The sequence below is a fragment of the Bos mutus genome, chromosome 28 (genome assembly GCF_027580195.1).
Source record: "Bos mutus isolate GX-2022 chromosome 28, NWIPB_WYAK_1.1, whole genome shotgun sequence".
NCBI lineage: Eukaryota > Metazoa > Chordata > Mammalia > Artiodactyla > Bovidae > Bos > Bos mutus.
The window spans coordinates 22066612-22085503 of record NC_091644.1 but is presented as its reverse complement, the minus strand read 5'-3'; the positions used below and the strand labels follow the sequence as shown (position 1 = coordinate 22085503).

The 18892-nt window shown below is 37.3% G+C and overlaps 1 protein-coding gene and 1 long non-coding RNA gene across 5 annotated transcripts in view; both read right to left on the bottom strand.

The window, feature by feature from the left end:
• The window catches only part of CTNNA3 (catenin alpha 3), a 1958943-nt gene that overhangs the window by 1364764 nt on the left and 575287 nt on the right, over nucleotides 1-18892 (bottom strand). The window lies entirely within an intron of this gene.
• LOC138986099 (uncharacterized) overlaps nucleotides 1417-18892 on the bottom strand; it is a 29096-nt gene continuing 11620 nt past the window's right edge. Inside the window, exons 2-3 of the long non-coding RNA XR_011462997.1 lie at nucleotides 9616-9728; nucleotides 1417-2561 (exon numbers count right to left, since the gene is read on the bottom strand). This is a non-coding gene — a long non-coding RNA (uncharacterized lncRNA). The remainder of the gene's footprint in view (nucleotides 2562-9615; nucleotides 9729-18892) is intronic.

The window sequence follows — 18892 nt, the reverse complement described above, 5'->3', positions numbered from 1 at the left end:
CAATTTGAGACTTCTACTATAGTATTTTATAAATTCATGTTCACCTCTTAGTAATTCAGTTCCTTTTTGCAACTTGAATACTTCAAAGACATTTATTCCTTTAGACCACTGGAATACCATTTAGTTAATTACCACTGTGGCAGAATAAACTGTAGCCCGTAGCAGCAAATAACAAAAGCACTCATAAAATGCCAAATTGTTCCTTCAGAGAAAATTACCATCAGGAAAACTGAAGTGATCAAATTAAAAAATAAAAATCTTTAATGTGCCTATATTGATGCTGGAGAGGAAGATGAACGTCTACATTTCTGAATGAAAATTCAGGTATCCAAATGGCATTTTCTCACCCTAGTCTGAGATTGTCAGCTATTTATCTGTTATTGATGCCATCCTCAGACCACTGCCTCCCAAATCTACTTGCCAAGAATTATCCATTGTTCTTCTGCTCCTCCACATTCCTTAGGTCAAGCCTTGTATATCAGAAGGTCAAAACTACCAGTATTGAGAGTGACAGAAAACATGTGTTTGCTGTGTATTGTAACCTCCCTCTGGTGTCTCCAAGATTTCGTGCCAACACCCTGATATTCCTGGCTCTTCCATACCTGTATCTGGATATTTCTGAATCTACACTTCTAGATGATGTTCAGGTCCCCAGGGAGGAAGGAAGAGAAATTGTACCCTGACCTACTTGTCTTCCCTATGGTTCTCTTCTTCCCACTATCCTTCAGGTGAAAAAGAATGTTTTTTTGTACTTTCCCTTCTCGGGTAATTGGAACTTCCTCGTGATAAGCAAAACGCAGGTCTAGGGCTTTCCCTTTCCTCTATAACCTATCCCCCTTTGTCCCAATTCAGTGAACGCAACATAGTTGTTTGTTGGGGTGAAGGGAAAGGGGTAGGGAGGAGGAGGGAGAAAAGAAGCTTACTTAGTAAGATGGGAATTATATTGAGAGTATTTTTAATATTATACCAATCATACATGGATTTACTATTATTCACCATAAATATACTTACTATTAGGGCTTCCCTCTAGCTCAGTCAGTAAAGAATGTGCCTGCAATGCAGGAGACCCAGGTTCAATTCCTGGTTGGGAAGGTCCCCTGGAGAAAGAAATGGCAACCCACTCCAGTATTCTCGCCTGGAGAATCCCATGGACAGAAGAGCCTGGCAGGCTACAGTCCATGGGATTACAAGAGTCAGACACAACTTAGTGACTAAACCATCACCACCACCACACTTACTATTATCCTAATTTAACCTTAACATGGAAAAAGTCACCAGATATTAAAAAAAGTAAATGCTTAGTCAGAAAACACTTCGTATTTATTTGCAGTTCTTGATTCTTAACATACTGAGGATATATTCTACCTTTAAGGTTTGGAAAATGCCACGTCAAAGATCTTTTTTTGGGGGGGCTGCCCTCCTCCTAATATATATCAAGTGTCATCAGATGTTCCAAATTTGAATTATTGACTATTGTATTGAATCATCTTCTGGATCCATGAGTTGCACCTCTTACCTTACATACATTAATACTTGCTTGGAAGCTGCACTGAAATAATGTTGAAATAACTTGGGTCAAAAGCATTAGATGAAGAACAGGTCTTAATAAAAGCAAACCTTTAATTATTCTCCTCTGTATTAAGTGCATAACCCTCTGTGATTTGCAAAGTTTTTAAAAATACTCACGGTTGATAACCTACAGACATATAGGAATTGTCTAAGTGATCCAGGGGAATCTAGTTATTATAGTAGTGAAGTAAAGGCTATGGCTACAGTAGCAAGGCAGGGTCCATCTCTCTAGCCTCCTTTGTCCCCGGGCTGTATAACATTATCATGTCATATACCATATGAACAATTTAGGAGGCTAATGTAGGTCACTTCTGAGATTTAGCATTAAGACTAGGTTAGAGGGGACTCTAGATTTACTAAAGCTTCCACAATATATCCTATTTCCAGTGAGAGACTTTATCTTGGGGGGCTCCAAAATCACTCCAGTCACTGATGGTGACTGCAGACAAGAAATTAAAAGACACTTGCTTCTTGGAAGAAAAGCTATGACCAACCTAGACAGCATATTAAAAAGCAGAGCATTACTTTGCCAACAAAAGTCCATCTAGTCAAAGCCATGGTTTTTCCAGTAGTCGTGTATGGATGTGAGAGTTGGACTATAAAGAAAGCTGAGTGCTGAAGAACTGATGCTTTGGAACTTTGGTGTTAGAGAAGACTGTTGAGAGTCCCTTGGACAGCAAGGAGATCCAACCAGTCTATCCTAAAGGAGATCAGTCCTGAATATTCTTTGGAAGGACTGATGCTGAAACTTAAACTCCAATACTTTGGCCACCTGATGCGAAGAACTGACTCCTTGGAAAAGACCCTACGGCTGGAAAAGATTGAAGGCAGTAGGAGTAGAGGACAACAGAAGATGAGATGTTTGGATGGCATCACTGACTCGATGGACATGAGTTTGAGCAAGTTCCAGGAGTTGGTGATGGACAGGGAAGCCTGGCATGCTGCAGTCCATGGGGTCACAGAGATGGACACGACTGAGCGAATGAACAGAACTGAATGAGAGAAAAAAGAAGGATTTTAACTCTCTGCTAGATGGCACTGGTGAGTTTTTCCTCTGAATATAATCCTTTGGAGATCAAAAACAAGATTTAAGTGATAATGAAATCTTTGGTGCTAATTTTCTGATCTAATGAAGAATATTCTATGTCTACCTATCTCTGAGAGAATAGCAAAGAGATACAACAAAAAACACACTCACATTCTCTTTGCTTTGACAATATAGATGAACATTCAGACAAAAATATACTGACAACTCTGCCCATGAGTATCATAGCCACATATGCTACAACATTTACATAAATCCTCTCAGAGAATAAACAAAAGTATTCAAATGGATTAGCTGATAAGAATTTAGGACACCCAAATTATGTAATTCTTTAGAATGGCAAGCACAGAATTCATGGGATTTGAAAGAAATGTGTTTACATGGATTAGACTTTCCTGGGCTTTTGCCAGCTCAATATAGGCCACGTCCCCAAATTTTAAACAAAATATTTTACATTCAGAAAATTCTAGAAATATGTATACTATAATTTTTACGTGTCTCCATCTCTTATTGCATTAAAATATTTCTCCTTGCCAAATTATAAAATCTATGTTCAAATTGTTACTTGTTCAAATTGCAATTTGCAGTCCATTAAACTGAAACAACTCAAGGAGAGTGAATGCAGCACTGAAAGGCAAGAGAGGCTGGGAATCTGGGACCCTGGGATCTAGAGCAGATGACTGAGTGACCTTACATAGTTATTCAACCTCTCTGTGCCTCAGTCTTCTCACCTGAAAACCTGGGATAATAACCGTACATAGCCCATAGAATGGTTATAAGGATTAAATGACATGTAAAGCTCTCAAAATAGTAACCAGCACTAAGTACTCTGTATTTGTCAACCAAACACATATTGCACTAAAGCACAAAATGTATCCTTTGCTTCTAAAGTGAAAGCACAATAAAAGCTCTTCAAAGAATCTGCTGGGTAGAACAGCAGGAGACGAACAGCTTAAGGATAAATTGAGGTAAATGAGAAACGCAACATATTTTTGTCCTTGTAGTATCCTGGTCTCCAGTATATGTGGGTTTTTGAATTAAAACAGTACATTTTACTCTACAATTGTATTTTTCTTTTGTTTTGCTCTTCTTTTCCCTTAATAAGGCTCTCTTTTTCACTGGTCCCCAGGAAATTCCAAGTTTGATTCAATGCTGACCTCAACATACAAAAATGAGAAACAAAAATGTGAAAACATTACTAACTCTTCTTTGTAGCTTGCTAACATTGGAGCTGTGTACACTAACCTTTTGGATTTTAATAGCACTTCTCTACAGCTTGATATCATATCAACAAGGTAAGCATGAAAAATGTATTTTTAAATTGCCATTGTTTGTTCACTAACCTCTGAATAAAAGCAGAATGAGTGGGATACAGATAGTTCACATCATCAAGAAGTTACTAGGGCCTGATAAAGTACCTGAAACTGGCCTTTCTGATGAGAAGAACATTGGAAAAGATTTAACTACCAGACTATCTATCCATTGATCACCTATCCCAAATTCCACTAGTAGAGATATATTTGCTTGGATCATAAAGATACTTTATTCTTTAAGAGTGTCCAATTTTTTTTCTTCTGTAGTATAACAATGTGAAGATATCATTAAAACAAGCATTCACTATGAAAACATCTCCAAAGATCCCACAATCTGTCACTTCATCATCTATATTTCCACAGTATTCAGCCTATAGCACAGAGAAAACACATCATGTAATATCATTATTAGATATCAGGGTGTCTTTCTGCTCCACAATGAATTCCTTGAGAATCTCTTTTCTGAGTATCTTTAAATTCCTTTCACTGAAGGTAGTGACTGTCACACAAACACAACATGCTGCTGCTGCTGCTGCTGCTAAGTCTCTTCAGTGGTGTCCGACTCTGTGCAACCCCAGATGCGGCAGCCCACCAGGCTCCCCCATCCCTGGGATTCTCCAGGCAAGAACACTGGAGTGGGTTGCCATTTCCTTCTCCAATGCATGAAAGTGAAAAGTGAAAGTGAAGTCACTCAGTCGTGTCCAACTCTTCTCGACCCCATGGACTAGAGCCTACCAGGCTCCTCTGCCCATGGGATTTTCCAGGCAGGAGTACTGGAGTGGGGTGCCATTGCCTTCTCCAAAAACAACATGCAACATCAGTAAATAAGGAACTTAGAAGCACGCTTGAAATAGTAGTTGCAAGGACCACTCTAACTAGGTCAAAATTTGAAAACACAAAAAGTCTTTGTAATTATGCTGTTTAATACAATACTAAAATTGTCCTTGTAGCAAATATAGCATCAATTACAAAATAGAGGCATCTACTTTCTTTCTCAACTACTATGAAACATTTATTTATATTTCATTCAGAAAACCTTAAAACTTTCATACCTGATTTATTTTATTGTTAGCGTACATAAAATCTAATTTAGGAAGACTATATCCTCAGGGAGACAAACTTTTGTCAATCAAAAATAATTAAATTCAACAGGATAATTGTTTATATGAAATGAAAACACAAACCATAACTCAATCATTAGTTTTAGAATCCCCTATAAAGAGATGTCATTGTAACAATATTACAACTTTTCAATATTTTAAATTTAAAAATCTCAGGAAGATAATTTATTCAATAATTGAAATCACTTCTTGAAATAAAAAATGCATTCAATAAATATTTTCTGAATATTTATTTTATGCACTGTTCTAGGGGTTAGGAATAAGACACATGGGTCCCTGCTCCCTTGGAGATTGTATTTTAATGAAGGAAGACAGTAGATGAGTGGATGGCAGGATGGAGGAATAGTTAGCTAAATGAATGGACAAATAAGAAAAATATCACAAATGCATGAGTATTATCAGCTCAGTTCAATTCAGTCACTCAGTAGTGTCCAATTCATTGTGACCCCATGGACTGCAGCACACCAGGCCTCCCTGTCCATCCCCAACTCCTGGAGTTTACTCAAACTCATGTCTGTCGAGTCAGTGATGCAATCCAAACATCTAATCCTCTGTTGTCCCCTTCTCTTCTTGCCTTCAATCTTTCCCAGCATCAGGGTCTTTTCAAATGAGTCAGCTCTTCGAATCACATGGCCAAAGTATCAGAGTTTCAGCTTCAGCATCAGTCCTTCCAATGAATATTCAGGACTGATTTCCTTTAGGATGGACTCGTTGGATCTCCTTGCAGTCCAAGGGACTCTCAAGAGTCTTCTCAAAAGCATCAATTCTTTGGTGTTCAGCTTTCTTTATAGTCCAACTCTCACATCCATACATGACTACTGGTAAAACATAGTTTTGACTAGACGGACCTTTATTGGCAAAGTAATGTCTCTGCTTTTTAATATGCTATCTAGGTTGGTCATAACTTTTCTTCCAAGGATCAAGCTTCTTTTAATTTCAGATATCAGTCACCATATGCAGTGATTTTGGAACCCAAAAAAGTTTCTCACTGTTTCCATTGTTTCCCCATCTATTTCCCATGCAGTGATGGGACCAGATGCCATGATCTTAGTTTTCTGAATGTTGAGCTTTAAGCCAACTTTTTCACTCTCCTCTTTCACTTTCATCAAGAGGCTCTTTAGTTCTTCTTCGCTTTCTGCCATATGTGTGGTGTCATCTGCATATCTGAGGTTATTGATATTTCTCCCGGCAATCTTGATTCCAGCTTGTGCTTCCTCCAGCCCAGTGTTTCTCATGATGTACTCTGCATAGAAGTTAAATAAGCAGGGTGACAATATACAGCCTTCATGTACTCCTTTCCTGATTTGGAACCAGTCTGTTGTTCCATGTCCAGTTCTAACTGTTGCTTCCTGACCTGCATATAGATTTCTCAAGGGGCAGGTCAGGTGGTCTGGTATTCCCATCTCCTTAAGAATTTTCCACAGTTTGTTGTTATCCACACAGTCAAAAGCAGGTTGATGGAACAGAATGATTAAGTGCTTGTTTTGGATTGGGCATTAGAGAAATCCTCTCTCTGGATATGGTATTTATGACAAGACAAAGACAATGAGAAAATGAGGAAGAAGAAAACTAAGCCAGATTTGAAGGCTGCTTCATTTGAAGACTTAGTAATTATAACTTAGAACTTCAGGCTGCTTTTCTTTCCTTTTACTCCCCAAGAAGCAAACAAGTGGTACAAATATGAAACAAAAGTATGTTGCAAATAGTTGTGGGTTTTTTTGCCTTTTTCCACTTGGAGGATGCCTATGTGTAATGTTTTTAGTCAACATAGAGCAAAGAATTCATCAAATGTAAGCTTCTTGTCTTTTACACTTTAGGAGCTTTGGGAGAAGGAATGTCAACGCTCAAGAGTCCACTTTAGTACCTAATAGAGAAGTTCTTGCCACACCACAGTTACATATTTCTAATTCTATGCATTCTAGAAATGGGATTTAATGTAGAGTCCTTAAGAAGGCAAAGGGCTTAGGTGCTCAGGAAACCAGGTCTCCCAGTGGAGTTGGAACAGAGTCGGAAAGGGAACTAGTGCTATTTTAAAACAGATCAGTGGGGCCAGATTATACAGGGCCTTGTAAACCTCGGTAGGGAATTTTGACTTTATTCTATGTGCCCTGGGAAATCACTAGAATGTCTTAAACAGGACACAATCTGGTAGACTGAAAATATTAATCCTGTTACTGGATGGAAAACAAAAACAGAAGCAGAGAGGCCAGTTAGAAAGCTATTTCAGTAGAATTGTCAAGAGATGATGGTGGCTTAGATTAACGTGGTAGTGGTACATAAGGCGGCAAGTAAGCTCTTGAGACATATTCTGTTGTTAGAGCCCTCAGGATTTAATTATATGTTAATGTGCGATAAAGGAAATAGGAACCTCAAAGGATCAATCCTAGATTTTCATCTGTTTGTTGAACAAGGTGCCATTCGTGATATGGGAAAGAGTAAGGAAGAACAGATGTCAAAGGAGGGGACATTAATATCCTATCACAGAACAAAGGGGCTGTTCATTTTCTCCTATTATTCAGAGGCATGGGAACAAAAAGGTAGTGCTGCTAAAGCAAAGACAAAAAGGAAAAAAAATCCTCACACAGCCAAGTAATTTACGGCAGCTGTTAAACCAATCTAAATTCACTAAATTCAAGCATTGAATTCAAGAAACAGATTACCAACTGAACATGTGACTTCAATTAACAATGAAACTAATAATTTGTTGAAAGATTTAAAGATATTTGTAATGGAAAAATCCAATACAAGAACTTATTTTGTTAGCTTGTACTCCATTATTTACAGAAAGTAATTATTTAACAATGAAAAATGTAATGTAAAGACACAGAATTCTTTAGAATTCCATATATTAATTCTAGAAGCCAGGGAACTCTGGGAGTTCCCTAAAGCCTATATCCCTACAATGCACTTGCATTTCTAGAGGAAAGATTTTGAGTTAAGGAAATCAAAAATCAAGAACAGAAATGGTCACAGAGTTTAGCTACAATGTGATATATTCTAATCTTAGCTTTACCAATGGATTGGTATACTACATCATTTCAAACTGAATTTTTACTAGTAAATTTAAATATTATTCTACATTAGTTCTTGTCACTGGGGAAGGAGATGGAAAATTCCTACTAAGCCATATGTGCGAGAAGGTCCCAGAATGTGGAAGATTCAACCAAAATTTCCTCCAGTATTTTTATGGAAAAAAAGGAATTTTAAGAGAGCCAATATTTCCCATCATATACAGCATTCACATTATTGATCTGCAAAACAGTGAGTATCAGCAAATAGACTTACTTTCAATTCTCTTATTAATAGTTTTTGGAAACTTAAGAATACTCAGTAGTGGTTTATAAATTAAAAGAGCTGGGGAGACCGGGAAAAATTTTTCATAGAAATCTGTAAGAATCGTAAGTACTACACACAAACTGAATTATTTTCAATATAAAATTGCTGACACATGAGCAAACAAGAGAGTAACAGAAAGTTGTACAATTCAGTGACATGACAATGAGTAGAAAACCCAGGATTGAGAGGGCTGTCTATAAGCCAGCAAAATGAGGGAAATCGCACTGGGGAAAAATTGGTTTCAGGACATACGTAAACACAAAAATCCTCACATACATTGTTTCCAGAACTTATGAACTAACATTCTCATTCCACACAGTCATCTTCCTAAAAATAAACCTGACTCTAGGTCAGGGGAATATTGTTTCCCGAAAAGCCAGAATCCTCTCTAAGGTCCTACATGAACTAATATGTTTTTCCAGTGTGTGTCCAAGCCAGTACAGCAGCAAAAAGCTGGCTCTTTACCTCTGGTGTAACATGCATGGGAATAATATGATCATTTTAAAACCTGGGATAAATTGGAGCAGGTAAAAGCATGCATTTCTCTCTACTAGATAGGGCCTTGATAAAATGACTTTGATTCCCCCAGTTTCAATTGTAGCTTGCCTGAAAATGCAGGCTCACCGTCACTGTAATTCCTTCATCAGAAAAATCTCTAACATCCAATAAGGATAAAGAAATAATAGTCAGATAAGACACATTTACTGACAAACACACCATGTCAAGATTTCCTCATACAAAGCACTATACTCTCCTTTGATATGATATCTAATATCACTCCAAGCAAAAATCTTCTGGGTAAAGATTAAAGTGCTCCAACAAAGTAAAAACTTATGGGTAATTTGTAATAAACTTGCAGTAAGCGTTATTGCCAAGAAATGGACCAATTCCAGATAGGACTTCTATCAGAGCTGTAAGAACTGGGTTTGTGATTAAATAGTTTATACTTTTAAGTAAAATTTCCCATGTTTCACATTTTGAATCCTCCAATTTTCAGCATATTGAATACTGAAAAAAATTAAGCTTAAATTTATTCTTGAAAGGGTAAATTGTACTTATGGCTAAATCAAATCCTAATCCAGCTCTCCACTCTGGCCATATTCTAACATATTGGTAACATGAAAAGCAAGAAAATCAGGGTTCTGGCTTAAAATTTGCTTCTTAAGGAAAATACGCAACACAAAATCCATACATTATTCCCAGGTTCCTTTCTGGCTGTCAGGATGCTTACATGTATTCTCCATATGATTATACTTGGTGAGCTGTCACTGATCTATCACAGGGTACTAGTTGTAGCTTGAAAGTAAAATTCTTTTCTTCCTTCGCCATGAATGGGGGAACAATCTGAACAGAGAGTCAAAAGAAAGACAGTAATATGAAATTTCTAAGTTAGGAACTAATAATCTCCTATTGGAATACAACTGATTTGCATGTGAAGATGGTAAGTAATTTGCCTAACATCACACAGTAATGCTAGTCTGAGACTTTTCTGTGAAGATCAAGTAAATGAAGGTGTGTAAAATGCCCGGCACATTGCCTGGCCCCATAGTTAATATTGAGAGAATGTAGATCCTGCCCATGAAGAAACTTCCTAGTTCCTTTTTTGGTGTAATATGCTATCAACACACTATGACATTTTGATAATATTTTTTGAATTTGAGAATCAGGAAACAACAAATAACAAAGCATTTTCACTTAGAATTCTAATAAATCATTGGCATTATCCACAATCTGTGTATATCAGAGTATTTCATTGCACATTTATTCACAGTGGCTTCACTAAACCAAATTATTGGAATGTGCTAAGTCACTTCAGTCGTGTCCAACTCTTTGCGACCCTAGAGACTGTAATCCACCAGGCTCCTCTGTCCATGGGATTCTCTAGGCAAGAATAGTGAAGTGGGTTGCCATTTCCTTCTCCAGAGGAGCTTTCTGACCCAGGGATTGAACCGGCATCTCTTACATCTCCTACATTGGCAAGCAGGTTCTTTACCACTAGCACTATCTATGAAGCCCCTATAGCCCTTATCAAAAATGTTGAATATAGAAAAGTTAACAAAGATCAATTTATTCGAGATCAATTATGCATTTGAATAATATATTGCCAGTGTTTAATCAGGACAAAAATAATTTTTAATAACTAAATTTTGAATGGTAAGCAATCTTTTTCCAATGAACTGATTTTATAAATGTCTAAGAAGTATATTTGGAAGTTCCATGGAATTTTGATTTGAAAACTTCAAATATAAGGTCCTTGAATGTCTGCATTTAATTTGTAGAAATAAATTCACTTTAAAACTTCAATGTACTCAAGAGATTAACTGTATTTAGAAAATGAATATAAATGAATCAGAATATACAGCAATGCTAATTTTAATCAGAATATGGCTTTATCTTGGCTATTTGCGTAAATACTAAGTAACTTATTTATTTGAGCAAAAAAATGACTTTCATCTCCACTTTAATGAAATTGCCCCTCACACTGCAAAGATCATGTTAATAACTACCTTGAAGAATCCCTAAAGGAGAACTAATTTAATTACCAAGCAATTACATATTTGAGATTCTAAGCTAGAAAAAAGAGTCAAGAAGATTCTCAGCAATATCAGGATTGAGATCAGGAAGCATACTCAACAATCATCAGACCATTCTCTTTTAAATGATGCTATGTTATGCAAAACTTGTGAGACTTTACTAGCTTAAAGTCAGTGATAAATAGAGCAATAAGACTATGGACAGATTCCATTATCTGCATGAACTGTGTACAGGGAGATGTAAAGAGGCCAACAACACATCATATTCAGCAGATTTATCAACCTTATTTTAAGCTTTATATGAAAAAGGGAAAATGAAATTTGCTCATCATGTCCAACTGTTTGTGACGCAATGGACTATACAGTCCATGGAATTCTCCAGGCCATAATACTGTCGTGGGTAGCCTTTCCCTTCTCCAGGGGATCTTCCCAACCCAGGGATGGAAGCCAAGTCTCCCACATTGCAGGTGGATCCTTTACTAGCTGAGCCATGAGGGAAGCCCAAGATTTTTATGAAGAGAGAATAAAGAAAAGATTTACTTGAAATTAATTTTTGTTCTACAAGGCTAACCATATTTCTTCTATTCTATAAATGGATGGCAACAAGTATCTCCCCACCCCAGGTTTCAGCTCCACAATTTCAAGAAAATTTTCTTCAATATCTAATGGAATTTTTCTCTATGATATGCAGATGGCTAACTCCCAAATATGTCTTCAAGACACAAATACTTTTCAAATGACATTTTTCTATCTTTTCAGCACCATATTGCTGATAAGGCTTGCTTTTCTAGTATTTCTACTGTCTAGACAAATCAAAGAAAAAGGTCTTCATTTGGATATCTTCCCCAAAATAACTCAACTAGGAATACACAGCAGTAGAAAGAATCCTCAAATGTCATTTTTGCCTTGTTTAAATTTTATCTGAGTATGTAGAACCCCACAAAAGAATTATAACACAAAATTTTCCATCACAGTGTGATCTTTTGGTGAACCAAATAAAAATAAGGTAATAGATTTTATTCCTTTATTATTTCAGAAAGCAAGGGGAAAAGTTATGACCCATCCATGATACCAAATACCACATAGAAAAGTTTAAAAGTGAACACTTTAAGGAGGTTTATAAACAAAAAGTGACTTTTTTCAGATTATCAATAATAAAACAAGCTTCATCTTCCTCATGTATCCTGTAGCTCACCAATCAGAGCTGCCCTTCCCTTTTCAGTCTAGATAATAAGCAGTTCAAACTCTCTTTCCATGACATATAAAGCAGGGGCTCTTCCCAAGGTCTCTGCAAGTCACTAGAGGCTTATATGCTCAAGCTTATATTTTAGTTCCCATTCCTATTAAAACAGGTCAGTTTATGGATTATCACAGCATTCTGCAGAGCAGGACCCATATGTCAAAATCAGTCCTTTTCCGTGATTCACACAAAATAAAAATTGATGTTTAGTAAACTTTATTGAAGGTTTGAGGAGAAAAGTTAATCATAGAATAAAAATTTAAGATTATTCATTAAAAATTTTTATTCTTAAAAGGAATTTGAGCGATTCTACCACATGACTATGCCATCCCCTTCCATCCTTCCTTTCTTCTTGCAAACCCTTTATCCCCTCCTCTGCCTTCCCGCTAACTGCAGAGACTAGTTTAGTTTTCTCTTTTGTGCTTTATCTCCTGCTCACTGCATTGTCACCCAAATTATTTCATATATTTTCTTGTCAAAGACAATTTCTTCTCCAAGAGAAAGTCTGAAGCCACATGTTGACATAATTTTTTTCCTTCCCATTGTGATGTACTCTAGTCTGAATCGGCATTTGTCAAACTTTCCTTTTAACAGAGGAATCTTTTTTTTCAAATGAACCCTACTATATGACATATACATAGAACACATATACAAAGAACCCTAACATGACTAAAAGCAGAGCTGCTCTTTGAAATGGAGGCAGGGAATGGACCTGAGACTACTTTGGCCTCATTTTTCACCTCTTAGATCTAATGGCTCCAAGACAAATCTCACTGGAAGACAAGGTCTACGTATATTCAAACTCAACAAATACTGGATTTCATCTGTAAGAAGAAGAAACTACAGAATTTAATAATCTATCATATTTAAGAAATATGAGAAAAATGAGTCAAAGTTGACCTGAGGTTTATGTGCATATTATATTGAAAGAAGGATAATATCATTGCTAGAAATAAACTAGAGAAAGTATGTATCACTTTTAGTGCCATAATTTGTGAACAATAAGGAGGTCCTTTTCATAAAGCAATTTGATGAAATGATCAGATGGCCACTTAAGAAATGATAAATTGGGAATTCCCTGGTGGGCCATTGGTTAGGACTCTGCTTCCTAACCAATGAACTGTGAGAGGCACAGGTTCAATCCTGGTTGGGGAACTAAGATCTCACAAGCTGCAGGGTGAAGAAATAACAAATAATTCTAAATGCATTTAACATAAAACTTAAACATTGTCACATGAATAATTAATGTTCATATTCATCTGTTTCCCACAATTATAATTACACATTTTAAATTAACTTCCTGTTGATATATGATATGATTAGCTAAATTAAATTTCAACATTTAAGCCTAAAGAGAATAGGCTACTTATAATTTTCTACAAAATATCTTTCATTTATTATACTGTGTCAATGGCACCCCACTCCAGTACTCTTGCCTGGAAAATCCCATGGATGGAGGAGCCTGGTAGGCTGCAGTCCATGGGGTCGCTAAGAGTTGGACACGACTGAGCGACTTCACTTTCACTTTTCACTTTCATGCATTGGAGAAGGAAATGGCAACCCACTCCAGTGTTCTTGCCTGGAGAATCCCAGGGATGGGGGAGCCTGGTGGGCTGCCGTCTATGGGGTCGCACAGAGTCGGACACGACTGAAGTGATTTAGCAGTAGCAGTAGCAGTTCCTATCTAAACTTTCTATATATCTTTTCAGGAAGGATAAGTTTTATATAAATTGAAGTCAACTAGGTTATAAAAGGAAGAAAATGGAACTAACATTTATATGTCTACCATAAGCAAGGCACAGTCCTCACACTTTTATATCAGCAGTTTTCATTCTAGCTACACAAGAAAAACTCCCAGGGATCTTTTTTAGAACTTTCTTATGCCTGAGTGCTGCCCCAGGAGATTGTGACTTAATTGGTCAGAGGTGGGGCCTTGACTTAAGAATTTTTTAAGGTTCTCTAGGTGATCATACAGAGAAGGCAATGGCACCTCACTCCAGTACTCTTGCCTAGAAAATCCCACGGACAGAGGAGCCTGGGAGGCTGCAGTCCATGGGGTCGCTAAGAGTTGGACACATCTGAGCGACTTCACTTTCACTTTTCACTTTCATGCATTGGAGAAGGCAATGGCAACCCACTCCAGTGTTCTTGCCTGGAGAATCCCAGGGACGGGGGAGCCTGGTGGGCTGCCGTCTCTGGGGTCGCACAGAGTCGGACACAACTGAAGCGACTTAGCAGCAGCAGCAGGTGATCATAATGGGCAACTAGGATTGAAAATGAGTTTCATGTTCTTTAGCTTATATCTTGACCAAAACAACCTGACCAGTTAATTTTATTATCCCTTATTTAATATTAGAATGTTAAATTTCAGAAAGATTCAGAAATTTGCCTTGGGGCATAAGAAAGTAAATATTAGAGTTGGAATTTAAACCCAAGTTTCTCTGACTACAATGATATTTTTAACCCCCACTCTGTCAAATTCAAAATTCTAGAATTACTACTATGAATTAATTGTGAATATCTGCATTTCATATTGCTTCCCAGGTGACTCAGGGGTACAGAATAGGCTTGCCAGTGCAGGAGATGCTGGTTCGATCCTTGGTTGAGCAGATTCCCTGGATTGAGCAGATTCCCTGGGTTGAGCAGATTCCCTGGAGGAAGAAATGGCAACTCACTCCGGTATTCTTGTCTGGGAAATTTCATGGTCATAAGAGCCTGGCAGGCTATGGTCCATGGGGTCGCAAAGAGGCAAACATGACTGAGCACGCACGGACCACACATATTTCATTTCACTTTTGGCTTTAACAAAAAGTGAAATAGAATCTCTTTATCTTTCATTTATTAACAAGACACCATTTTATTTCTCAGTGAAGTGTAATTAATTTACAATACTTGTATTAGTTTCTGGTGTACAACAAAATGATTCAGTTATACATATACACACATATTCCTTTTCATAGGCCTTTCTATTAGGTTGGTGCAATAGTAATTGCAGTTTTTGCAATATTGAACTTTTCCATTTGATATTGGAATAGATTCTTCAATAAATGTGGTTATGCTATACATCATTTTCATGCTCATTTCTTGTTTTATGATTTTTTTGCTGGTGACATTACTTGCTATTTTTATTTTATATTTATTTTAGAGTGGGACAATGATGTTAGACAAAAAGAAAATCTGAATGATTTTCTTATTTGAATTCAACATGGGTTGTAAAGCAGCCCCGAGACAACTCACAACATGAACAATGCATTTGGCCCAGGAACTGCTAATGAACATACAGAGCAGTAGTACTTCAAGAAGTTTTGCAGAGGAGATGAGAGACTCGAAGGTGAAGCACATAGGAGCCAGCCATTGGAAGTTGGCAATGACCAACTGAGAGCAATCATCGAAGCTGATCCTTTACAATATACAAGAAGTTGCCGAAGAACTCAATGTGGACCATTCTACAGTCATTCAGCGTTTGAAGCAAATTGAAATGGTGAAAAAGCTCAATAAGTGGGTGCTTCATAAGCTGACTGAAAATTTTTAAAAATCGTCATTTTGAAGTGTTGTCTTCTCTTATTCTACACAAGGAACCATTTCCCAATCAGACTGTGACATGAGACCAAATGGATTTTATACGACAACCGGCAATGACCAGCTCAGTGGCTGGACCAACAAGAAGCTCCAGAGCACTTCCCAAAGCCAAACTTACACCAAAACAAGGTCATGGTCACTGTTTGATGGTCTCCTGGCCATCTGACCCACTACAGCTTTCTGAATCCTGGTGAAACCATTACATCTGAGAAGTATGCTCAGCAAATCAATGAGACGCACTGAAAACTGCAATGCCTGCAGCCAGCACTGGTCAATAGAAAGGCCCAATGCTTCTCCGTGACAACAGCCGACCATGTATCACACAACCAACACTTCAAAAGTTGAATAAATCTGGGCTACGAAGTTTTGCCTCCTCCGCCATATTCACCTGACCTCTCATCTACCGATTATCACTTCTTCAAGCATCTTGACTATTTTTGCAGGGAAATGCATCCACAATCAGCAAGAGGCAGAAAATGCTTTCCAAGAGTTCATCAAATCCAGAAGCATGAATTTTTATGCTTCAAGAATAAACAAACATTTTTCCTTGGCAAAAATGTGATTGTAATAGTTCCTATTTTGATTAATAAAAATATGTTTGAGTCTAGTTATAATGATCTAAAATTCACAGTCCAAAACCACAATTACTTTTGTACCAATGTAATATTATGGTTTATTACAGGATATTGAATATTGTCCCCTGTGTTATACAGTAGGAGCTTCTTGTTTATATGTCCTATATATAGTAGCTTGTATCTGCTAATCCAAAATCCAGTTTATCCCTCCCCCAATCCCATTCCCCTTTGGTAACCATATATTGGTTTACCATGTCTGTGAGTCTGTTTCTGTTTCATAGATAAGTTTATTTCTGTCATATTTTAGGTTCCACATACAAGTGATATCAGATGATACTTGTCTTTTTCTAACTTACTTCAGAAAGTCAGATAAGTATTAATATGATAATCTCTAGATCTACCCATGTTGCTTCAGATGACATTATTACATTCTTTTTATGGCTGAGTAGTATTCCACTACATACATACATATATATATATATAGAGAGAGAGAGAGAGTCTGCCTCCAAGTATTGGCTATTGTAACCAGTGCTTCAGTGAACATTAGAACACATATATCTTTCCAAATTAGAGTTTTCTCCAGATATATGCCCAGGTGTGGGATTGTTGGGTCATATGGGCTTCCCTAGTAGCTCAGCTGGTACAGAATCCACATGCAATGCAGGAGACCCCAGTTTGATTCCTGGGTCAGGAAGATCCCCTGGAGAAGGGAACTGGCTACCCACTCCAGTATTCAGGCGTGGAGAATTCCATGGACTATACAGTCCATGGAGTCACAAGGAGTTAGACATGACTGAGCGACTATCACTTTCATGCTAACTCTATCTTTAGTTTTTTAAGGAGCCCCCATACTGTTTTCCATAGTGGCTGTACCAATTCACGCTCCCACCAACAGTGTAGCAAGGTTCCCTTTTCCTCACAGCCTCCCTAGCATTTGTTATTTGTAGGCTTTTTAGTGGTGGCCTGGAGAAGGAAACGGCAACCCACTCCAGTATTCATGCCTGGAAAATCCCATGGACCGAGGAGCCTGATGGGCTACAATCCATGGGGTCGCAGAGTCGGACACGACTGAGCGACTTCTGTGTAATGGTGGCCATTTTGACCAGTGTGGGTGGTATCTTATTCGTGTGCTTAGTCACTCAGTTGTGTTCTACTCTTTGCAACCCCATGGACTGCAGCCCACCAGGCTCCTCTTTCCACGGGGATTCTCCAGGAAGAATATTGGAGTGGGTTGCCGTGCTCTCCTCCAGGGGATCTTCTGAATCCAATATTCAAACCCAGGTCTCCCACATTGCAGGCAGATTCTTTACCAACTGAGCCACCAGTAAAGCCTTTCTTTAATAATCAGTGATGTTGAGGAACTTTTCATCTGCCTACTGACCATCTGAATGCAAGACACCATTTTCTTAATTGAACTAATTAAACTGTCACAAAAGATGAAATTACTTTGTATTTTATGCCATTAAGGCATCATATATATTCCAATTTTCAAGATGTTTCTGGTTTTTTTCTCACAGATAATCTGTTAAATTATGGATTTTAAATTTGCCTATCAGAGATAAGAAGGAAGATGAAATATAAAATTATTTGATAAATATAAAATAGATTACATTTGTCAATTATTTTGTTTATCACCTTTCAGGAGAAAGGTGGTGTTTGATATAAAATATCATATTTATTTAGGGGCTTGAGGGAGGAGCCTGGTGGGCTACAATCCACAGGCTTACAAAGAGTTGGACACAGCACAGCACAGCATGGCTATCTAAGCAACAGCCAAACTTGAACAGAATATTTAATAAAAATATATTTTCAAAACATATAATATATGTAAGCATGTATAAATACAAATACATATTAATATTTTGTTTTAACTTTCAACAAGTTTATATATATTTTAAGCTAATTTATGAATGCTTGATCCTAGAGAATGAAATGGCAACCCTCTCTAGTTTCTTGCCTGGGAAATTCCGTGGACAGAGGAGCCTACCCGGCTATAGAGATAGTCCATGAGGTCGCAAAGAGTCAGACAAAACTGATAATGCATACACACACACACATAAATGCTTGATAACTTTATGACAAGAGTAAAAATTTAGCATGCAATTACATCTAACTAGCTGAAAATATATAAATAGTGTGCATTCTATTGCTTTCCACTTTAAAATATATTATCAAAGGGCTTTAAAAAAAAAAAGTCACACTAAATAGTGATATTACCAACTCCCTAAGGGCAATGAATTCCACTAAGCTAGAATTCATATTTCAGAGAGGAGATGGATAACATCTCACAATTCAACCTCAGCAGGAGTCATTTAGTCAGGCACATACATGAGGACTATATTTCTCATTGGATTACAAATCCAATAAGAGCTTTGCCTTTGAGTTACTAGCGCTACAAAGATTAAATCAAGGTATTATAAGAAAAGGAAAAGCCCTTGGATGCTTGGAGATTCCTAGAATAAAATACTTAAATTTTTTTTTTAGCTTAAATGAACAAGCATAGGAGTCATTTAGTCCTGATTTTTCACTATACAAACCATCAACAAGGCTTTTGCAGTAGTCCACCCTTCATTTTTGACC